At 45.3% G+C, this 7402-nt stretch overlaps 1 protein-coding gene across 4 annotated transcripts in view; it reads left to right on the plus strand.

Moving 5' to 3' along the window:
* Positions 1–990, plus strand: part of KLHL25 (kelch like family member 25) — a 30068-nt gene extending 29078 nt beyond the window's left edge. For all 4 annotated transcript variants that reach the window (XR_013390661.1, XM_028706339.2, XM_028706340.2 and 1 more), the window contains exon 3: positions 467–990. The gene's annotated coding sequence lies outside the window, so the exon portion shown is untranslated. The remainder of the gene's footprint in view (positions 1–466) is intronic.
* The last annotated feature ends 6412 nt before the right edge of the window (positions 991–7402 follow it).

Genomic DNA, 7402 nt, shown 5'->3' on the forward strand with positions numbered 1-7402 from the left:
AGCACATTTAATGCAAATCCCCGTGGTCTTCTGACAACTTCTTTTGGATATACATAAGAGGCCACCCTAGCGATGGGACTCAGTTGCTATGCAGTTCTAATCTCTGGACACAAGATGGAGGGCTAGCTCTGGACTGGTGCCATTTTGCTTCGCGGAGGGCAGCTCGATTTGCTCGTGCTCAAATCGCCAGCTGCTGTGCTGACACGTGAGATCAGATAGCTGGGAGAAGGAAAGCAAATAGTCCCACTGTTTGGTAGGTGACTGGGAGGCAGACTGAGAGAACGAGGACTGGGCAGTCCATTTCTCTGAGGTGGTTCCTGCAAGCTTTAGTTTATTGTCCAAAAAGCCTTTCTGGAAACAAGAGGCCTCCCCCATCCGGGTGTCCTCCAGATACTTTGGACTCAAGGGAGCACATAAGTAGTTGTGTGGTCAGGATATTAATGTTTTATTCCCTCTCTCCCCACAGATAGCGACACTGAATTTGTATGTCAGTAGTGATACTGGAATCTGCACAAGTGGCTACTGGCTTTGCTGTCTACTGCCTCCCACAGGGCTCATTCTTCACTGCCTCAGTATGGGGAGGGATGTCAGGCTGCTCCAAGAAGTAACCGGATGGATGGATGGGGAACCTGAGCAAATCATATTGGTTCGCTCGAAGGTAAAGGGAGCAACGCACTGTGGACATCCTTCGATGGCGGCAGCTTTGCCAGCGCCACATGGGTGCCATGTTGGCATCGGCTGGGTTTGGAAGAGAGCCCAGTAAGGGAAGGGACTGAAAAGCCTCAGCATCTTTCTTCAGACAAAGGAAGCCTTTTGAGGACTTCAGAAACTCGTCTCTCGGCTGCACCACATGAATGAAGCACAGGCACCTCTGCAAGGGCTAGATTTGCGTTGAGTCGTTTTGGAAAAAAGAAGCACGTCTTTCTTTGTACTACTTTGATGGTTCCCCAGGAGTTCCGACAATTTTAATAAAAGCTCTTTGGGAAGCTGTCTGCTTTGGACGGGGCTGCTTCTTTTTGAAGTACACCTGATGTAGGGATAATGACAGGGCTAGTGAAGCAGTAATTACAAACACACTGTTCCCTGGTATGGTACAGCCTGCAAAACACTGCCGTAGAAATCGAAGCAATGCAACACTGGCAAAAGCGAGGTTGGGTGGGAAGAGGGACAAATACTGAGGCTCTGCTGCAGAACCTGGGAGGGTTAGAGTTAAGCCCTTGTACATAGGCAACCTCTGTGGGCACAGGCCTTCCCCTGGTGCCCACAATGCCTCATTGTCCCTGCCAGGACCTCCTTCAGCACCCATGAAATATACCCTCAAAAATACACAGCTTCTCTGTGAGTGAGCTTGGTGGTAGCTCCTTTTTCCTATTGATGGGACGACTGCACCCTTTCGTCCTCTGGTCTGCTCCTTTAGGTGTGGTTTCCCTTTTATATTATGCCACACACTCTACAACAGGGGTCAGCAAACTTTTTCAGCCGTGGGCCAGTCCACCGTCAGACCATGTGGTGGGCCAGACTATATTTTGAAAAATAATAATGAACAAATTCCTATGCCCCACAAATAACCCAGAGATGCATTTTAAATAAAAGCACACATTCTACTCGTGTAAAAACACGCTAGTTCCCAGTCCGTCTGCGGGCTGGATTGAGAAGGCGATTGGGCCGCATCCGGCCCACGGGCCTTAGGTTGCCTACCCCTGCTCTACAATAGCCATTTTGTAATTGGTACCCCCTACAAATATCACTCAAGTGTCCCACTCCTGTGCTGCAAAGATGGGAGCCTGTGTCATGTAGCTAGGCTAGGATGGGTAGGAAAGGGACCCGGGTTCAAATCTTTAATCGGCTCTGAAGTTTACCGGGAAAACCTGGGCCGTCTCTCAGCTTCACCTACCTTACAAAGTTGTGAGGACAACATGGGGTTGGGAGAGTGGGGGGGACGGACGACCATTTATATCACCTAAGATTCCTGGATCTCTTGGATCCCCTCTCTGTTCCTCTTCTATGGAGCTACTTCTGCACTCCTCTATTTGTAATTATTTATTTTATACAAACGCATTATTCTTCTTTTAAAAGAAACACCCTAAATCTGAAGAGGTAGTTTAAATTATGCAAAGGAATTCAAACACATGCAAACATATTTAATTTCCAAGATTCTGAACGCAAAGAATTTAAGCAAGCACCTATGTGTTTGGGGTTTTGTTTTGTTTTTTCATAATCTTACAAAACACACAACATAAATACATCTATTTATATGTCACTGAATGCTCACATAGGCTCCTAAGCAGTTTACAAATATCCATAATTAAAATATACAATCAGATAATTGCACAGGTAAAATAACAATTCAAAAGGGGGACTTGGGTGCATTGCAAAAGACAAACAACAGATTCACGTTTTGGGTTTTTTAAAGCTAGTTTTTCTCTTCTCCCTTGAAAGGCCCTGGGAGGGAGAAGGTTGGGGGAAGAGGGTTGTTACTGGATCACTTTGGAGGACAAAAGAATGAGAAGTTATTTGTTCCTCTTTAATCTTTAGGCTGGTGTTGGCCCAAAAATCCAATTCAGAGGCGATTGGCAAAAGCAAGAGTAGCCCCCCCCCAGTCTGTTGCTAAGGGATTAAGTAGGAGGGGGGCACAAAAGAGCCGTTGCGATAGCTGAATAATAAGGTTCAGCCTGAGGGACATTTTGGTTAATGCTTTGGGGAGGGGGAAAGAAACGCTGCATGCTAATACCCAGCCCCAGATTTATTCTCCAGGCTGAAAACAAAGAGCATTTTGTAAACAATGATGGGTTGTCTGCCTTTCAGGGTCAGCTGCTTACCCCTTTCTCATGCCCCAAGTCCCGTCTGTTAAGACGCTGCATCCAAGTTAACTGAAAAGAGGGATCAATCTCTGGCATCGTTCCTGGGACATGAGTGTAGCAGAGTATGGCCATCTTGTCCTGTCAGATCAGCCTGCTCAAATTTATCTCCCATGATGCACAGAAGCGTGAGATGGCCATTGCTGTACTAGGCCCCATTTGCAACATACAGTGGTACCGCGGGTTACATACGCTTCAGGTTACATCCGCTTCAGGTTACATACTCCGCTAACCCAGAAATAGTGCTTCAGGTTAAGAACTTTGCTTCAGGATAAGAACAGAAATCGGGCTCTGGCGGCACGGTAGCAGCAGGAGGCCCCATTAGCTAAAGTGGTGCTTCAGGTTAAGAACAGTTTCAGGTTAAGACCAGACCTCCGGAACGAATTAAGTACTTAACCTGAGGTACCACTGTACACTGAAAACACAATGAGACTACTTCAATAGACATTGCCACCACCCCACCCCCGGCCTGGCAAATAATCCTGGAAACTAGTTAGTTAAGAGTGCTGCCATGTTATGCAACACCAAGAATACTGACCGTGGAGGCCCCAAATCAGGACATCAAATGCGTCTCATTAGTTACAGAGTGAAAGTGAGATTCGTAATAAAAAGATGAGTATGACCAGCAGTGAAAATTCATAGCCCAAGCCTATTAGTCTCCAACTTTGCCAGCTCATTACCAGGCAGCAGCGAGGAGAAGGGCTGCAAATTCATCGATTTCAAGGTTTGCTCTGTGCACTGGGTTTCTAAAGTGCGAACGTCCTACGCTGTGTAAGAATTACACGGAAAAGCAGAGGACAAGATGGCGTTGTCCACACTCATCTTTTCCCTTTCATCAGGGTCCATTAAAAGAAGCAAAGCTAGGGATTGACTGCCTCGCGAATCCCAAGTTGAGCAACTTGTGGCACGGTCACAACCATAGCAGCTGTCATTTCCAGCAAACCCAACAGTTTGAACTAATCCCATCTTCACGCTGCCAGCATTCTTCGTGTCCTCGGCTCTCCCAGGCAAAGGTAATGCGCTCCACCACTGGCTCCCTTCCATCGACAATAAGAGGCCTATAAAACCCAACTCAAGGGGTTAACCCAGGTTACACACACACACACACACACACACACACACACACACACACAGTACAAGGGAAAGGAGTGAAGCATTAGAGTGGAACTGAGCCAAGAGCTCAGCATAAAGAAAGCCCTGCTGGTTTAGACCAAAGGCCCAGCAGCCTATTCTCACAGCAGCCAACGTCTGGGAAACCCAACAAGAGGAGCAAAAACCCCACATTTGTGATCCCCAGAGACTGGTATTCAGACGCAGTCCAGAACCAGATGCACTGATGAACCTAAGGCAGTTTCCTATGGCCTAAAGCACTCTTCCAGTGGGGAGTTGCTGTGGTCCATAAGGACTTATGAAGAGCCCTACTACATCGCACCCAAGGCCCATCTCATCCAGCCTCCCGTTCCCACAGCAGCCAAGCAGAGGCCCATAGGCAATGCTTTTATTTTTGGTTGAAGAAATGAGGTGCCCGTACTCTTTGATAAAGGTGCTGTAGGTGCCAGCACAAAATGGCCGCCAATGACAGCCCGTCTGCCCTGGCCACGGTGAAGACAAGATTCTGGTCTAGATGGACATTTGGGCCTCATCCAGCAGACCTCTTGTTATGTTCTTTATTTCTTCCTTACCCAAAGCCTCATGAAGGCATCCCTACCACCCTCACTCTGGGCACTTACATTTTCCTTCCTCTCTTCCTTTGCTGCATGGGAAGAAAATGAAGTATCCAATCAAGGCGTTCAAAGGAAGGGCTTTGAAAATTTTCATTCAACGCAGTTTGATTTGACATGAACAAACAAACACGCAGGCAGGCAGAAATTCATCAGACTTAAAACCAAGATTTATTTAGAGGGGAGGGGGAAACGACTTTACAAGAAATTGCTCTCATTAATTAATAAGGAAGGCAGATAAATAAAAGCTATTACAAAAATCTGATTTTTTTCTTCTTTTTTTGCAAATTACAAGGGGGGGAGCTTTGTAAAATTTTACAATCAGTAACCTACTTTTTACATAATTACAAATTAACATATAGCAGTTTAGGTTGTTGGGGTTTTTTTTACCCTCTTCACTGTTGTATGTTTCTATTTTTAAAGTGTGTTTTTTAAACATTACTTTCAACCAGAAATATGAAACAGGTACCCTTATGGAAGCCTAGATAGTGGGGCGGGTGGGAGAGAGAGAGAGAGAGAAAGTCCAAATAAGTGGACAACATCATTATAATACATTTCTCTGGCAAGTATGCAAATATACTCGTTCACTGTCAGAAAGGAATTATCATACCTTTATTTTAACCATATATAATTCAGCTTTCCCTAACCTGGTGGCCTTGAGATGCTTTTGGGTCACAACATCTCCCACTGGAAGGAACCAGGTTGAGGAAAGCTGAACCAGAGAATAATTGAATAGAAGGAACCTTTGAACACCTACAGATTTTATTTAAATACACAAATGCATATCTCCTTTTTTTTTTTTTACATGTATGTAACACCGGACTCTCTGTGTGAAGAAAAAGAACAATGGCAGCAGACTTTTAGAAACTTTTCTTTCCTTTTTCTAAAATGTTACCACATGAAATGGCATTCCATTTTGCTCCCAGCCTCTGGTGCCTCTCGGCATCCATGCAACGACCCACGGACAATAATAATACTAGATTAAACCATTCGTCTTGAGCTTTAAAACTGAGCTGCACTGCTAAAGGGGAAACTATATAGACCCTGTGGATCGTGGTCCTTTGCATGGATGAAAACTGGATTGTAAAGCGCGGACGGGGAAGGGGATGGAGGGGAGAAGGCTGAGCAGCAACAGCTAGTCTGCTATAATTAAATAAAGTTGGAGACAATAGTTTTTGAGAGGAATGAAGGTGGTTCCGGGCAGGCTCTGCTTTCTGTGTCTTATTCATGCTCATTTTCTCTCACTGCCACCTCTGGACAAACAGCTTAAGGGGGGGAAAGTTACCCCAGCCTGCAAAAACTCATTGAGCAGCACCGAAAATGGGATGAGCATATCCAATGTGAGAAATGATCTGCCTTCAACCTGCCTTTAGATCTCTGAAAAGTGGCGAAGGGACACTGGGTTTTAGAGGTTGTTCCCTAGCAGTGGTCAATTGCATTCAATGCTCTACAGGTTATTTTTTTAATTTATTGGTGACTGAATTAATATTTACATAAGCAAAAAAACCCCACTTTGGGCTTGACAAGCCCAGCTTCAAAGCAAAAAACAGCTCAGTAAACGTTTCTCTCTTCTTCTTTTTAAATCCAGATCTCTTTCAAACAAACAGAAAGATTTATTTATTTTTATGGCAAGCCCAGCTTGCAGTCAAGAGAACAAGCAACAACAACAACAAAATAATTAAAGTAACAACAATAATAAAAAGTAGACCTCCACAGCTGCCTCCTGCTGCGCTTCTGGAGAGTGAATTGCTTAGAGAGCTTTCGGACTCAGCCAGGCTGAGGGAGGTTCTCCATTGCTGGCCAAGACAGACCCGACGTACCTGCCGCGGTCCCAGCACTGAAGGCTTGTTAAGGAGTTTTCTCTGTTTTTCCGCGCAAGATTCTTGCATGGAAAAAACAACAACAACACAAATCCTGAGACGCTCTAAAGGGAGAAGGCATCAGGACAATAGTGCAAACCTTTCGTTAAAAAATAAGTCTGAAAACGTGTTAGGAAAAGGAAGCTTTCAAAATGCTTCAGGGATTTGGCGGGGCAGAGGCAAGGCGAGAGAGGGCACTATTTGTGCCCTTTTCTCCAGTCTACAGGAGTAATCTCTGGGGAGTCTATATTATTAAAAAATATCATAACAGGGGACCTTTCATCTTCCCTTGGCATCACCACATAATGAACTACTTTGCCAGCTTGTTCCACAATTCTTTTTGCATTGGCACACGGTGCTAGGGAGAAAGTCCTTTCACACACCAACTCCAAATTTTTTTCCACTGGGGCTGCATCCCTCTCTGCCCTGCTGCCTTCTTGCTCCCAGTGCAATGAAGGATGCAGTTTAATCTCTTCGCCCACTCAGGGTCACCGCTTGCTTTGCAGAAGGAAAAACAGCTTTCTGAGATTCCATACAGAAAGCACCAATCTCACAGGATGCATTTCTGAACCTGATAAAGCATCACCTGTACAGGAATCAGCAGGTGCGCCCATTAAGTGTGACTGGTGGAGCAACGCCAAATAGTCAAGAAGTCACTGGATCTGGCCTGACTCGCTATGCTTGTATCCGCCAGAGTGAAGGACGCTCAGTCTGCGACTCAAACACTGGAGTGTGCATGGCCAGAAGAATTAACTGGAGTCCAAAAAGAAAAGAAGGAAGAACTATGCACCAAACCCTCCTAAAGGCTGAGCCACCCAATCATTTAAAAGCTGGGAAACTGGCCATGAATGAATTCCCCCAACCCCCGGGATTCAAGTTGCAAAGGGAATTGTCAAAGTTTTCCCCATATCACATGGTGCTAAGTCCGAGAAACAAATCCAAGTATTTTCATATGTTATAAGGA

This window comes from Podarcis muralis, chromosome 14, assembly GCF_964188315.1.
Source record: "Podarcis muralis chromosome 14, rPodMur119.hap1.1, whole genome shotgun sequence".
Lineage (NCBI taxonomy): Eukaryota > Metazoa > Chordata > Lepidosauria > Squamata > Lacertidae > Podarcis > Podarcis muralis.